We start from the raw sequence: 15,995 nt of genomic DNA, 5'->3' as shown, positions 1-15,995 counted from the left end.
GATACTCAAGCCAACCAACTAATTACACGCTTGCAAATTTTCCTATACTAAAAAAATAGCTTTAAAGTTCTTCCTGACACATGTTATTCTAATACAACTCATCATTAATATTAAGTCACGTATTAAGGGAGATATATTAGACAAATCACTATCACAATTAATGACGTTAAGATTTTAAATAATATATTTTAAACTTTTTATAAAGACATTTATTTTTTTGTAATTATATGTCAAATTTAAAGTTATAACTAACTTTGAAATTTTGGTATATCTCTTAATTAATAATTTATTTAAAATTATTTATTTAAAATAATTGATTAAGAATTATAAATTTTTACTATGAAAGTTTATTTAATTTTGTAACCGTGGTTCTCACATATTACAAACTAATAAAATGTAATATAATAGTAAAAAGGGGATCAAATCCACAAAGAAATGGTTGTAATTCAATTACCAATACAATCCAATTGAGCAAGTGAAATAAAACTAAACAATTAAAATCAAACAAAAATATGGGGTTTTATGATTTGTTTGTAAACTAAAAGACTTGAAGAATTAAAAAGTTTGCAATTAAGCAATATTGTGAGATGGTTAAATATTAGAGATAATTGGTCAATTAAGGCAATCGAACATAATAAATATTTGTTTGTCTATCATTAGGATTCAACATGTACGATTATCATTCAACCATAACAGAAATTCTTAATCAAAATCAAGGATCCAATTGAAGCAATTGAACCCAAGAAAATCGAGGCCTTGAGAATGAAAGAATTCTCAATTCTTGGAGGATGTAATGTGTAACGCCCGGGTTTTCAGGGCTAAACATTTTTGTCAATGTAATAGTCTAGGTCAACTATTGTAACTCTTTTTGAAGTAATAAATATAAAATATTTGAGTATTATGTGAATTATGTGTGTTTATGTGTTTATTATTTAATTATAAATGTATAATTAATAAAGAATAAAAATGAGCGTCAAAATTAAAGTGTGAGATAATCCCGATATCTCTACATAAAGTTGTAGAATACGTCTCAAGGTTTCCGTACATATAAAGAATGCCGAAATCCGAGCTATAACGAAGAAGTTATGGCCCGCCGAAGTTTTACGACAAAACCGGCACGGCACCGGGAGACGTAAATAGTGAATTTACGATAAGAGACTTTTTAGCCTTAGCAATCTAAACAAAAGTCGTAGAATATGTTAAACTAAGAACATCGATAAAAAGAACGCCCAAATCTGACTTCGTATGAAAAAGTTATGATTTTTCTAAGATTCGGCTTAGCAGTGCACGGCCTGAAACTCGAATTTTAGTTCGAGCGGTTTTTGGCTTACATGACCTAAATGAGAGTTGAAGATCTCATTAATAGGAACTCAAAGGTAAAAAGACAGACGAAAACGGAGTCCGTATGAAGGAGTTATGAACTCTTCGCGGTCATTTAACAGTCTAAACTCCTCTTACTGTTAAATTTGAGATCGGTCGAGAATTAGCCGACAGAGTCTAAACGAAAGTTGTAGATCTTGATTTTACCTACGCGTGGATATAAATAACGTCAAAAACGGAGTTCGTATGAACGAGTTACAAATTATAATAGCATATTTACGTATTAAAATAAAGTATAAATCATGTATACGTACACATATATATACATATGTATATATCATTAGAAAGGTATCGACGATGCGGTCATTATCAGACTAATATTGAGTTCTTTCGACATTAGTTTAGTACAAATATCATTAAATCCATTTAAAATAGTATTATAGAGGGGTGTTTAGTTGTTTATATAACTAAAAGGTCATTAAGTAATTATGGAGGGTAGTTTTTGAAAATTCAATTAGTATAAATAAGAGCCTTGGGCTCTCATATTTCTTGCACCATTCTCTTGATTCAAGAGTCTTTCTCTCCTTATCCCCCGAGCATTTCGGTCCCTCGTGATTCGACTTCTCTTTCTGTAGTTTAGTATAGTAAGGTGAGCGCTGAAGCGTTGCATGAATCTTTCTTAGAAAGATTCAGCGACGAAGTTCTGCCCCTGCAGAGCCTGACTCCTAGCTAAAACCCCATTGTAAGTAAGTTATGCTTACCTTATTTTAATATAGCTTATATTTAAAATTAGTATTGTTGTTATGAACTTATAATAAATACTTGGGCTATTATTATGGGTTATATAAGTATTTTTTTTAACGCTTATATAATAATAATAATAGCTAGACTATTAATTAGTCTCGGCGAATAATAGACTAAACTCTAGTGGTAATAATACTAGGTTTCGTCGAAGAAAATTCTATTTAAGAAGCGAAGCGCTGTCTGAGTTCGGAATCACCACCTTTTCAGGTGAGTGCATAGTTACTTTCAGCTTACACATAGATATGAAGTATTTAATATAAATTACGTGCTATGTGTGAATATTAAATGAATACTTGCTATCTATGCTGGATGAACGTTTTATAAATGTTTTCAAAGATTTAAACTGTATATGTATTTTATATCTACAAAATGTGTTGGGTAAAACATGGGTAGATGTAATAGTTGCTGTGTGACAAAATAAAATAATGAGAGGCCTCGTTATAGATGTTATTGATGATCCAGTCATCTAGCGGGGTATAGATGACGACCACAGACTATTCTAGACAGTCCAGTGGAACACTAGCAGGCTCGCAACCTGTAGGTGTTTATTTGAACTGTGTGTTTATTTGAACTGTGTGCTCACCAGATGTACTCCATCCCCCACATGGTTGCCTATTAGGACATTTATTGCTGAGGAATCCCCTTAGTAGTAGTGTCCGTCCCGATGATGATCCTTAGGCTAGGTCCCTTATGATAGGTGTTTAGGGACGTAAAGTGAGGATAACGGGAACGGGTAATCGGGTTATTGTTGATTGATGAAATTAATGAACTATTTATTGTGGGTTGAAAACCCTATGTGCTCACCAGGCTCCCAAGCCTGACCCACTCAGTTTTATGTATTACAGGTAGTGGCGCTTGAGCATATATATGATGTTTGGACGAGGGATTACGGATATAGGCCTGTAGATATGAAATAATGTAGTAAGGCTTGTATTGTACTGTTTATGCTTTTGATCTGTACGAACATGACATCCCGAGTCTTTTAATGAAATACATTTCTATGGAAATGCTTTTGATAAATCTTTATCATATTATTGTTTTGGGACAAATTCCGCAACACTTTTATTTAAAATGTTACTCTGATTTTTAAACAAAACATAAACAAACCGGTCTTTTCTGGCCGTGATTTTGGGGATGTCACAGTTGGTATCAGAGCATTAGTTTAAGCGAACTAGGAATTTGTAGGATTTCTAGACTTAAACTTAGAATGTTAAGCGATGATTGTGAGGTGTGAGCACTAGCTTATTTTAGGAATTGTGCCTAAAATGCTTTTATGTGCTAAATGCTTTATGCATGATATGCTGTTATTTTGTTCGGATCTATGGTCTGTTGCCGACCGGATCTGGAAACCTTATGTGTTAAGGATTCTAAACGTACGACTACGATATTAGAACTAGGATGTAAACGTTTCGGAGTGATAAGGACGATTTAAAACGTCTCTCCTAAATAAAGATCTAAATTCACCTTATTCGGTGTATAGATCAAGATGGCAAGGACCCGAAACGGAAACGAATTCCATGAGGAATTATTACCCATAGAGTTAAACGGTTTCGACATCGCTTTGGGTATGGATTGGCTTAGCGCCATCGATGCCGAGATACTATGCCGAAAGAAGATAGTTAGGATAAACCCACCCGGAAAGGAATCATTTATGGTGTACGGGGACAAACGCAGAGTAAATTCTGGAATCATCTCCCTGATGAAAGACAGGAAATGTTTGTCCAAAGGATGTGCATCATACTTGGCATTCGTAATCGATGCTAAGAAGGAAAAAAAAAAGAGGTGCAGAATATACCGGTTGTGTGCGATTATCCGGAAGTCTTTCCCGAAGATCTTCCCGGATTACCACCTAATAGGCAAGTAGAGTTTCGTATAGACTTATTACCAGGAACAACACCGATAGCAAAGGCACCTTACCGATTAGCACCGACGGAGATGAAGGAGCTCATGACGCAACTTCAGGAGCTGTTGGACAGCGGTTTCATTCGACCTAGTTCATCACCCTGGGGAGCTCCGGTGTTATTTGTGAAGAAGAAGGACGGAAGCATGAGGATGTGCATAGACTACCGAGAGCTGAATAAGGCAACGGTGAAGAACAAGTATCCATTGCCAAGGATTGATGATCTATTCGATCAACTGCAAGGTTCGAGCTACTTCTCAAAGATCGATCTTAGGTCAGGATATCATCAGCTGAAGGTGAGAGAGCAGGATATTGAGAAGACTGCATTCAGAACAAGATATGGACACTACGAGTTCTTGGTTATGTCATTCGGACTAACCAATGCTCCCGCAGCATTCATGGATTTGATGAATAGGGTTTGTAAACCATTCCTCGATAAATCTGTGATAGTGTTCATCGACGACATTCTCATTTACTCGAAAAGCCAGGAGGAGCATGGCAAGCATCTACGAGAAGTGTTGGAGGTGTTAAAGAAGGAGAAGCTTTTTGCAAAGTTCTCCAAATGCGACTTTTGGATACGGGAAGTCCAATTCTTGGGTCATGTTGTTAACCAGGAAGGAATAATGGTTGACCCCGCCAAGATCGAGGCTGTAATGAAGTGGGAACGTCCGAAGAATCCCACGGAGATTCGAAGCTTTCTAGGATTAGCCGGATATTACCGACGATTTATCCAAGGCTTTTCTTCGATAGCTGCTCCATTAACAGCTTTGACCCATAAAGGAGCTACGTATACATGGAGTGAGAACCACGATGAGGTGTTCGAGAAGCTAAAGAAGAAGTTATGTGAAGCACCGATACTTTCTCTACCCGATGGAGTCGAAGATTTCGCAGTTTATAGTGATGCATCTGGAGTCGGGTTAAGTTGTGTTCTGACCCAAATAGAAAAGGTGATAGCATACGCATCTCAACAATTGAAAGAGCACGAAAAGAACTACCCCACTCATGATCTGGAGTTGGCAGCGGTAGTATTCGCCTTAAAGATATGGAGGCATTACCTCTACGGCACGAAGTGCAAGCTCTTCACTGATCATAAGAGTCTCCAGTATCTCTTTAATCAGAAGGAGTTGAACATGAGGCAACGACGCTGGCTAGAACTTCTCAAGGACTGCGACTGTGAGATACTTTACCACCCAGGTAAAGCAAATATTGTTGCTGATGCTCTCAGTTTGAAAGTCAATCTTGAAAGAAAAAGGCCAAGAGCGTTAAGAATTGAAGTCGTCTCGACGATTGTGGAAAGTATCAGGAAAGCTCAAGAAGAAGCCTTAGAAAAGAATGACCGAAAGGAAGAACGTTTGGGAAAGACGTTAGTGTTCGGTACGAACAGTCGAGGACTGAAGGTATTCCAAGATCGAATTTGGGTACCTAAGACGGGAGGAATAAGAGATCTTCTAATGGAAGAAGCACACAAGACCATGTACTCGATTCATCCCGGTAGCACTAAAATGTATAGGGACCTAAAGCCCTACTACTGGTGGCCGACGATGAAGCTCGATGTTGCGAAGTATGTGGCTGAGTGTGTAACATGCGCGAGGGTTAAGGCACAACATCAGAAACCATATGGGAGTTTAGAACCTTTACCTGTACCCATGGGTAAATGGGAAGACATCACCATGGATTTTGTGACTAAACTGCCCAGAACGAAGAACGGACACGACATGATTTGGGTAGTCGTGGATCGTTTCACCAAGAGTGCACACTTCATAGCAGCCAACGAGAAGTGGTCTATGGATAAGCTCGCAAATGCTTACGTGAAGGAAATTGTAAGACTTCACGGTGTCCCTCTTACGATTGTATCAGATCGTGATAGTCGTTTCACGTCGAGGTTTTGGAGGAGTCTACAAGAGGAGTTGGGTACAAATTTGTGTTTGAGTACTGCTTACCATCCGCAAACTGATGGTCAGAGCGAAAGAACGATTCAGACGTTGGAAGATATGCTGAGAGCATGTACCCTCGAATTCCAAGGGAATTGGGATGAACACTTACCTCTAGTAGAATTTTCCTACAACAATAGTTTTCACTCGAGCATCAAGATGGCACCTTATCAAGCCTTATATGGACAGAAGTGTCGTACGCCGTCTTGTTGGCTTGAAGCCGGAGAGAAGCAGTTTATGGGCCCCGAGATAGTCCATGAGACTGCTGAGAAATTGAAGTTGATTCGGGAAAGAATGTTAGCAGCTCAGGATCGTCAGAAGAGCTATGCTGACAAGAAAAGACGACCGATAAACTTCGAAGTTGGGGATTCCGTTTTACTTAAAGTCTCACCGTGGAAGGGACTTATACGATTTGGGAAACGAGGAAAGTTGAGTCCAAGGTTTATTGGACCGTTCAAAGTTCTTCAGAAGATTGGGAACCAAGCTTACAAGCTGGAATTGCCCGAAGAACTCAATGGTATTCATAACACCTTCCATGTGTGTTATTTGAGGAAATTCATGGGAGATGTTCCCGACATAATTCCAATCTCGGAATTAAGGATGGATGAGAATAAAAGGCTGATCGAAGAGCCTGAGGCAATTATTGACCATAAGACTAAGAAGTTACGACACAAGATGGTCAACTTGGTGCTAGTCCGATGGAAACATTCGAATGGGCCGAATCTCACTTGGGAAACAGAGGATGACATGATGAGTCGCTATCCACATCTGTTTGCTGATGCATGATTCCGGGACGGAATCATCCTAAGGGGGAGAGAATTGTAACGCCCGGGTTTTCAGGGCTAAGCATTTTTGTCAATGTAATAGTCTAGGTCAACTATTGTAACTCTTTTTGAAGTAATAAATATAAAATATTTGAGTATTATGTGAATTATGAGTGTTTATGTGTTTATTATTTAATTATAAATGTATAATTACTAAAGAATAAAAATGAGCGTCAAAATTAAAGTGTGAGATAATCCCGATATCTCTACATAAAGTTGTAGAATACGTCTCAAGGTTTCCGTACATATAAAGAATGCCGAAATCCGAGCTATAACGAAGAAGTTATGGCCCGCCGAAGTTTTACGACAAAACCGGCACGGTACCGGGAGACGTAAATAGTGAATTTCCGATAAGAGACTTTTTAGCCTTAGCAATCTAAACAAAAGTCGTAGAATATGTTAAACTAAGAACATCGATAAAAAGAACGCCCAAATCTGACTTCGTATGAAAAAGTTATGATTTTTCTAAGATTCGGCTTAGCAGTGCACGGCCTGAAACTTGAATTTTAGTTCGAGCGGTTTTTGGCTTACATGACCTAAATGAGAGTTGAAGATCTCATTAATAGGAACTCAAAGGTAAAAATACAGACGAAAACGGAGTCCGTATGAAGGAGTTATGAACTCTTCGCGGTCATTTAACAGTCTAAACTCCTCTTACTGTTAAATTTGAGATCGGTCGAGAATTAGCCGACAGAGTCTAAACGAAAGTTGTAGATCTTGATTTTACCTACGCGTGGATATAAATAACGTCAAAAACGGAGTTCGTATGAACGAGTTACAAATTATAATAGCATATTTACGTATTAAAATAAAGTATAAATCATGTATACGTACACATATATATACATATGTATATATCATTAGAAAGGTATCGACGATGCGGTCATTATAAGACTAATATTGAGTTCTTTTGACATTAGTTTAGTACAAATATCATTAAATCCATTTAAAATAGTATTATAGAGGGGTGTTTAGTTGTTTATATAACTAAAAGGTCATTAAGTAATTATGGAGGGTAGTTTTTGAAAATTCAATTAGTATAAATAAGAGCCTTGGGCTCTCATATTTCTTGCACCATTCTCTTGATTCAAGAGTCTTTCTCTCCTTATCCCCCGAGCATTTCGGTCCCTCGTGATTCGACTTCTCTTTCTGTAGTTTAGTATAGTAAGGTGAGTGCTGAAGCGCTGCACGAATCTTTCTTAGAAAGATTCAGCGACGAAGTTCTGCCCCTGCAGAGCCCGACTCCTAGCTAAAACCCCATTGTAAGTAAGTTATGCTTACCTTATTTTAATATAGCTTATATTTAAAATTAGTATTGTTATTATGAACTTATAATAAATACTTGGGCTATTATTATGGGTTATATAAGTATTTTTTTTTAACGCTTATATAATAATAATAATAGCTAGACTATTAATTAGTCTCGGCGAATAATAGACTAAACTCTAGTGGTAATAATACTAGGTTTCGTCGAAGAAAATTCTATTTAAGAAGCGAAGCGCTGTCTGAGTTCGGAATCACCACCTTTTCAGGTGAGTGCATAGTTACTTTCAGCTTACACATAGATATGAAGTATTTAATATAAATTACGTGCTATGTGTGAATATTAAATGAATACTTGCTATCTATGCTGGATGAACGTTTTATAAATGTTTTCAAAGATTTAAACTGTATATGTATTTTATATCTACAAAATGTGTTGGGTAAAACATGGGTAGATGTAATAGTTGCTGTGTGACAAAATAAAATAATGAGAGGCCTCGTTATAGATGTTATTGATGATCCAGTCATCTAGCGGAGTATAGATGACGACCACGGACTATTCTAGACAGTCCAGTGGAACACTAGCAGGCTCGCAACCTGTAGGTGTTTATTTGAACTGTGTGTTTATTTGAACTGTGTGCTCACCAGATGTACTCCATCCCCCACATGGTTGCCTATTAGGACATTTATTGCTGAGGAATCCCCTTAGTAGTAGTGTCCGTCCCGATGATGATCCTTAGGCTAGGTCCCTTATGATAGGTGTTTAGGGACGTAAAGTGAGGATAACGGGAACGGGTAATCGGGTTATTGTTGATTGATGAAATTAATGAACTATTTATTGTGGGTTGAAAACCCTATGTGCTCACCAGGCTCCCAAGCCTGACCCACTCAGTTTTATGTATTACAGGTAGTGGCGCTTGAGCATATATATGATGTTTGGACGAGGGATTACGGATATAGGCCTGTAGATATGAAATAATGTAGTAAGGCTTGTATTGTACTATTTATGCTTTTGATCTGTACGAACATGACATCTCGAGTCTTTTAATGAAATACATTTCTATGGAAATGCTTTTGATAAATCTTTATCATATTATTGTTTTGGGACAAATTCCGCAACACTTTTATTTAAAATGTTACTCTGATTTTTAAACAAAACATAAACAAACCGGTCTTTTCTGGCCGTGATTTTGGGGATGTCACATAATGCTTACACAACCATAAAGGAGTGATGATTCATAAGTGAGAAATGACTTCTACCATCATAAAGTTCTTATTCTAAGCAAATTCAATGATTCAACACTAAATCAAAGAAAAATACTAACAATTTCTCATCAAATACCAAACTCATGATTAAAGTATTAAATAAGCATAAGAATTAAGAGCCACGAATCATAAACATGAGGTAAATGATAACAAAATGTGAATCCTTCAAAACTCACAACTATCCAAGGATTTTAGCCCAAGTCAACCAAAATAAACTAACTAGCCATTCATGGCAACAAGACAAGGATCACAAAAGTGTTTTAACATCAATGATTTAGCAAATACTAGAAGAACGAGATAGGGAATACTTCTTGCTCTCCAAAATTACTCTAAGATGCTCCAATGGTGTCCAAAATCAATATTGGGGATGCAAGACCTAATCCCAAGGAAAATGATGGCTCAAATGACCAAAATACCCCCAGGAAGGCAGTTATGTGGGTCAGCACACAAGGTTGTGCGGGCGGATACATCACCCATGAAAAAGATGCTAAAATTTTATTGATTCATTCATTCACTACTTCACCTCACTACCATATATTCCTTTGGTCCCCTTCACTCCGCACATCATTTAAATATGGACCAATCATCTTCAAGCATCAAAATGGATAGTCCAAGCCCATCTTCAAGAATCCATGACCCACCCAAGTCTTCAACACATCAAACCTAATACTTCCAAAATGGATCCAACAATTCCCAGTGGCTCCTCAAAAGTCAATAAAGCCCAAGAACACATGTCACCCCTCCTGTTGGCGGTGAAAACAGCGAGCCGTGCGACATTAGAATGTTAGATCACAATTATTGAGCATACATTGAACAATACATCAATATAACATGAATATTGAATATTTCATTACTAAAATAGGGGTTACATTAGTTCAAATGACTTGAAAAATAGGCTTTACATAACAAAACATATTACTAGTCTATATTCCCTGCATCTTGATCTCCAATGTTGCCAGCTTACATCCTTCGATTCCTTAGGAATACATGAGATATTGAAACTATCAACACAATTTTGGTGAGTTTATACGTTTTTATTTAGGTATAAAAATATCCTTTTTTTTTATAATATAGGAATGATTAGTTCCTATGTAATGATTTGGATCTTTGTTCGTGAATAGTGTCATATGCCTTTATTATTTCTTAATTGCTCAAATGATTCGAGTTTCCATTGTGCTTGGATAATAACGGCTTTCAGTTCTCATGAATGCTATCATTTATTTAGGATATTTCATTAATGTTCTCTTGGGTATATTATTATTCTTTTAGGGTACTCTTCTACTTGACTATGTACTAATTCTACTTTGAGGCGCCCCGCACTAGGTAGATTAAATATTTAAGGCTGGCGGAACAATGTTATAATTAGTTGTCATAATTGAGCGTCGACTTGACATTTTCCCTGCACGACGCTTCATCGGACGTCATAATAGATAAGAAATTTATCCCTAATGTGACTCGACTACCAAGGTTGTAGGTAACAACCATAGGTAGTGGTGTCAACCTCGTATAGATCTATACATACATTTCCCGCTCATTTAAGATTTAATGATTATAAGCTAGGGAATAGCTAAAATTTAATTAGATAATAGATGAATAATCGTCTCATTAACATCTATTTTTTATCCTTACTATATACATTTGCTTTTGTTACTTTGTTGTTGGGTCTGTTAGATTGCGTCATGGGCTCGATCTTTAGCCCAGTTTGAATGTCAGTATTGGGCTTGTCCAACCGTGCATATTGTTGTACGAGGGTTTAGTATATAAGCTGCATGCATGCAGACTTACAGGCAGAGTTGTTCATTGTTTATTTTATTTTCACAGTTTTGTAAACCCTAGCTCGCGTCTACAGCGGAAGTTCTTCATCGAGCTCTGCTGAGGCGTGACTCTGTTTTGAATCATAAGCATACATTTGATTCAGATCTGTGTTGATTCTCATATTGTTTTGAATTGTTTGATTTCTTTAATCGTTCTTGTGAAACATTTAATCGATCTAAGAGTTTTTAAACTCATCAATTGGTATTTATTGAGTCGTCACTCACTCAAGCACATCTAGGATTGTTAAAACACAGAAAGAATACAATAAGCTTGTCAATGATGTAAAAGATATTCCTCAGGATGAAAAGGAGAAGTTTCAATGCAATATCAAGGCCCTGAGAATGATAAGGTTTGCCCTGCAATCGGATACATTTCATTTAGTGAGTTCTTGTACTACAGGCAAAGAGATCTAGGATAGATTGAAAGAATTGTATTCCACAGACAAAGACTTGGAACATTCTATCCAAACTCTCTTGCTATCTGAATTTGGTGACTTTAAGCAGAAGCCTGAAGAAAAGCTTATTCAAACTTTTGATCGCTTCAATCATCTTTTAAGTACGATGATAAAGCATGGGATTGAAAGGAAAGTTATCGAACAAAAGGTTACCTTCATGAATGGTCTCAGACCCGAACGGATGGCTGTTGTGTCAACAGTCAAAGCTCATGAACAGTTCAAGTCTTATTCTCTGGCAATTTTGGTGTGTATTTTAAAATCCCATGAGAAGTCTTTATCTAAGGAAACGAATGTGGTTTCTAGTATGGGTTCTTTAGCTCTTGTCTCTAAAGGAAAAAGTTCGGTTGAAGAAGAAGAGGAATTAGATCTTGCAAATTATGATCTAACCGGTGAAGAATACGCCATGATGGTGTCTAATCCTAGAAAATTCATTAAGAAGAAATTGCCAGCCAATAAGAACCGAAACTGGCAGGGTAGTTACAACGCCGAAAGGATCAAGGAGGAACCGAAGATAGGGTCAAAGTCTGAAGAGTCAAAGAAGGAAGCAAAAGTTGGAGGAGACTCAGGATTCGATTGCCATTACTGTGGAGGCAAAAATCATTTTGCTAAAGACTATATGTTGAGAAAGAAAGAAGAAAAGTCCAACGAAGAAGATGAGGAAGCGAGCCTCCTAAGAAGATTGGAAGAAATAAAGAAAAGAAAGTCTGTTGTTAATAACTCTACCATGAATGTTTTAATTGTGCAGTATACAAACAACAATGATGAATTTGGTGGTGTAGAGGTCTGGTCCATAGATTCGGAGGATGATGAAGTTCGAAAGCCCACTCATGGAAAGGCTATGCTGGCAAGAGAAGAACATGCTACGAGAAGATGCTTTGTAGTGACCGCAGGTGTGTCCCACATGAGAGGATACACAACTAATGGGGGAACTGAAGAGGAAAGGGAGCGAGAGGACAAATATTTTGCTGCCAAGCCTGTTAGTGTTCATATCAACGAATGTGATGAGTTGATCAAAAAGGTACAAAATATTCTTGCTTCTCTAAAAATACCTATTAATAATTATGAAAAGGAATTAAATAACATAAAATAAAAATTCTCAAGCATAAGTAGCATTCTCACCCAAAACCGTGTCACAAATTCTAACCTAACTGATCAAATCAACAGGATTTCTTCAAAGAGTGAGGAACGGAGGATGTGGATCGAACAAATGGAAAAGAAGTTAATTAGATCTAAAGATGATTCTATTTATTTGCAAAGAGACAATCTTAAACTTCTTAAACAACGAAATGTGTTTTGTTTAATTGATAAAAGACTCTATTTTAACATCACTCAGTTGCATCTTGATTGTGAAATAGGGAAGAAGATACATCATATGATTTTACCCTTCCTTGAATTAAAGGAGGATGAAATTGATGCTGAAGCCTACAACTATGAAAGTGTTGTATCTTTTGATGAAGTGTCTCTGGCATATAAAATAAGTCTGGATAAAATTGAATCCTACATAAAGTCCAAGGACCACAAGGACATGCTAAAAAATGTGTTAGATGAAAATGATAGATTGAAATTGAGAGCCGAAACCATACATAAATTTGTGTAACAACGCAAATTTTCAAATAAAATTTTCATTTAAAATAAAGTGGTTTCATTCAACCAATCATATTTATTTCATGTTCATATCAAATACAAATATAAAATCCCCAAGATCTCAAATAGCAGCAGTGTGTGTGCATCATGCCGGCGCCTTCCCACGGTCCTCGCTAGTACCTGAAACACATACATAACAACTTGTAAGCATAAATGCTTAGTGAGTTCCCCAGTATACCACTTACACATATACGCCTTTCCAGGCCCGGACCATCCGGTCCACAGTACAATGCCTTCCGGCCCATATGATAATCGCCTTCCGGCCCATAAGATAATTGCCTTCCGGCCCATAAGATAATTGCCTTCCGGCACATAACATGATTGCCTTCCGGCCCATAAACATATATAACACATAATACATTTACTCTAACACATATATCACATATATCATATATCATACCTGACCTTCCTGTCACATAATACATTGCCTTCCGGCCCATAGAAACACACATAGCATGCATAGCAACTATTCCTTTCAATTATAGCATATATAACACATAACATATCCGACCTTCCGGTCACACAGTCAAACCCTTCCGGGTACAGTATAGTGAGAAGACTCACCTCGTGGTAATGTAAGCTATCAACTCTTGAAACTACTCGCACTCGATCCGCCGATCTGCAGACTCCCTATAATACCATATACCCCTATTAATACTCTTATCATTCAAGACAACTGACCCTAAGAATTTACATGCAGGTCAACTCTGGTCAACAGTCAACTTGACCGGACTCGTCGAGTGCAAAGGCGACTCGACGAGTCTAGACGTCCTCCCCAAATTTCCCTGTTGTTCCCCTTCTACTCGTCGAGTATCCCTCTTGACTCGACGAGATCCTCGTGGAAGAATCGCGGGGCCACCCCGACTCCACTCGCTGAGTCTGAAGAACAACTCGGCGAGTCCCAGTGAATCTTCAAGCTACTCGCCAAGTCTGCTCATCCGACTCGGCGAGTCCATGCCATGCAGTCGATCAACTGCTTCCTGAAACACGTATGGTCCCTAAATACACACTCATGGGACTATCTGGACCTCTAAACATCCTATTACTGGGGTATAAACACTTGGGTAACAACATAATAATCCCTCTAATCATCAAATGGGTTCTATAAACCCTAACTTCATATACACATCAATCACAGAAGAACGAAATCCGAAATATTACCTGATTGATGCACTTTCTGTGTCCCCAATCCTTAGAACGTGATTCTCTTGCTGTTCCTTTAGCTAAACCTTCCTCTTCCTTGTACACAACTCTTCCAAACCCAACAATGGTCTTCAATCCTTGTTCCAGATGCACACAATCGTTCTAGGGTTCTTCTCAGTAAGCAAAACGAACAATGACGGCCTAAGAGGCATTATAAACGATCCAAAACCAAACGGCTAGGGTTTCTGCTGAACAGCGTCGACTCGCCGAGTCCCTAATGGACTCGTCGAGTCCAGTCGCGAATCTGCGACCAAGTCTGTGGTCCTACTCGGCGAGTCAGGCACCAACTCGCCGAGTCCCTTCCTAAAATGTCCCCAAAATAGTTTTAAAACAATACCTGAAATTCCGGGCTGTTACAATTTGACTCTTTAAATGCCAATTTAAGTTCAGAAAATAAAATTGATGTTGAAAATACATCTGAACTTAATGAGGATGATGATATTAGTCAAATCTCTATAGAGGATCTGGTGGACTGTTTTGAATTTGCCAAAAACGAACCTAAGTCACACAAGAACCTAATTTCTGAAAACTCTGTTGAGTTTGCTCGTTCGTCTACTAAGAAAACCAAAGTTCTTAAAGCTAAAGTTGTTGTATACCAAAAGCTTCAAACTACCCCAAACCAAGTCTACACAGTACCAGGAGTCACTCCACAACAAACTGCAGAGGTAACAACTATGGTAGAAGAAGACAACGCTGGAGGATGTGACGAATTCTTCTGGTCGGCCCCAATAGATAACGCATATGAGACAAAGGATCTTTATCAGAAAACTTCATGGAGAGTAAAAGGTAGATACATAGATGAACCACTAAATAAGCCTACAAAGTATGGTGTGTCGAGCACAAGTGGAACTAAAACACCTCTGGACGAATCGATGCAAACCACCAGTGATACTTCTTCGGCAAAAAGTGAATGTTGTGCCCATACTTCAAAACGAAAGGCCAACATTCACAAACATCCAAAACAGGTGGCTGATCGAAAGAATCAAAGAAATCTGAGATATAAAAAGAATCTCTCAGAGAGAAAACTTTTTTGGAATTCTTAAAATGCTGATTTTGTAAGGAATCGAAATGGAATTTTCGGTCCCTCGTCAGGAATAAATCAAAAGAGTAGTTTCGGTCCTCATCACAACACCAACCGAAAGGATGGTTTCGGTCCTTCGACCAATAGGAACCGAAAGGATGGTTTCGGTCCTTCGACCAATAGGATCCGAAAGGGTGGTTTCGGTCCATCGACTGAAAACAACCAATAGGATAGTGTCGGTCCTTCACCCATTGACAACTGAAAGAACGGTTTCGGTCCCTTCTCCAATAACAACCGAAAGGAGAGTTTCGGTCCTTTACCCATTAACAACCGAAAGAACGGTGTCGGTCCCTCAACCAATAACAATCGAAATGAGAGTTTCGGTCCTTCATCCCATGGCAACTGAAAATAGAGGTTTCGGTCCCCATCCATACAATTCTAATCAGAAAAACCGGGATTCTAAAGTCTCCCCTAAATTCAATTCTTCTCATCCGAATTCTTGTCCCCCAATTACTTCCAAGGGAAAAGAAATACTCTACCCTTAAGGTAA

Source organism: Lactuca saligna, chromosome 4, assembly GCF_052625555.1.
Source record: "Lactuca saligna cultivar CGN05327 chromosome 4, ASM5262555v1, whole genome shotgun sequence".
NCBI classification, from domain to species: domain Eukaryota; kingdom Viridiplantae; phylum Streptophyta; class Magnoliopsida; order Asterales; family Asteraceae; genus Lactuca; species Lactuca saligna.
The sequence above is the reverse complement of the archived record's forward strand: the minus strand, read 5'-3'. Positions refer to the sequence as shown.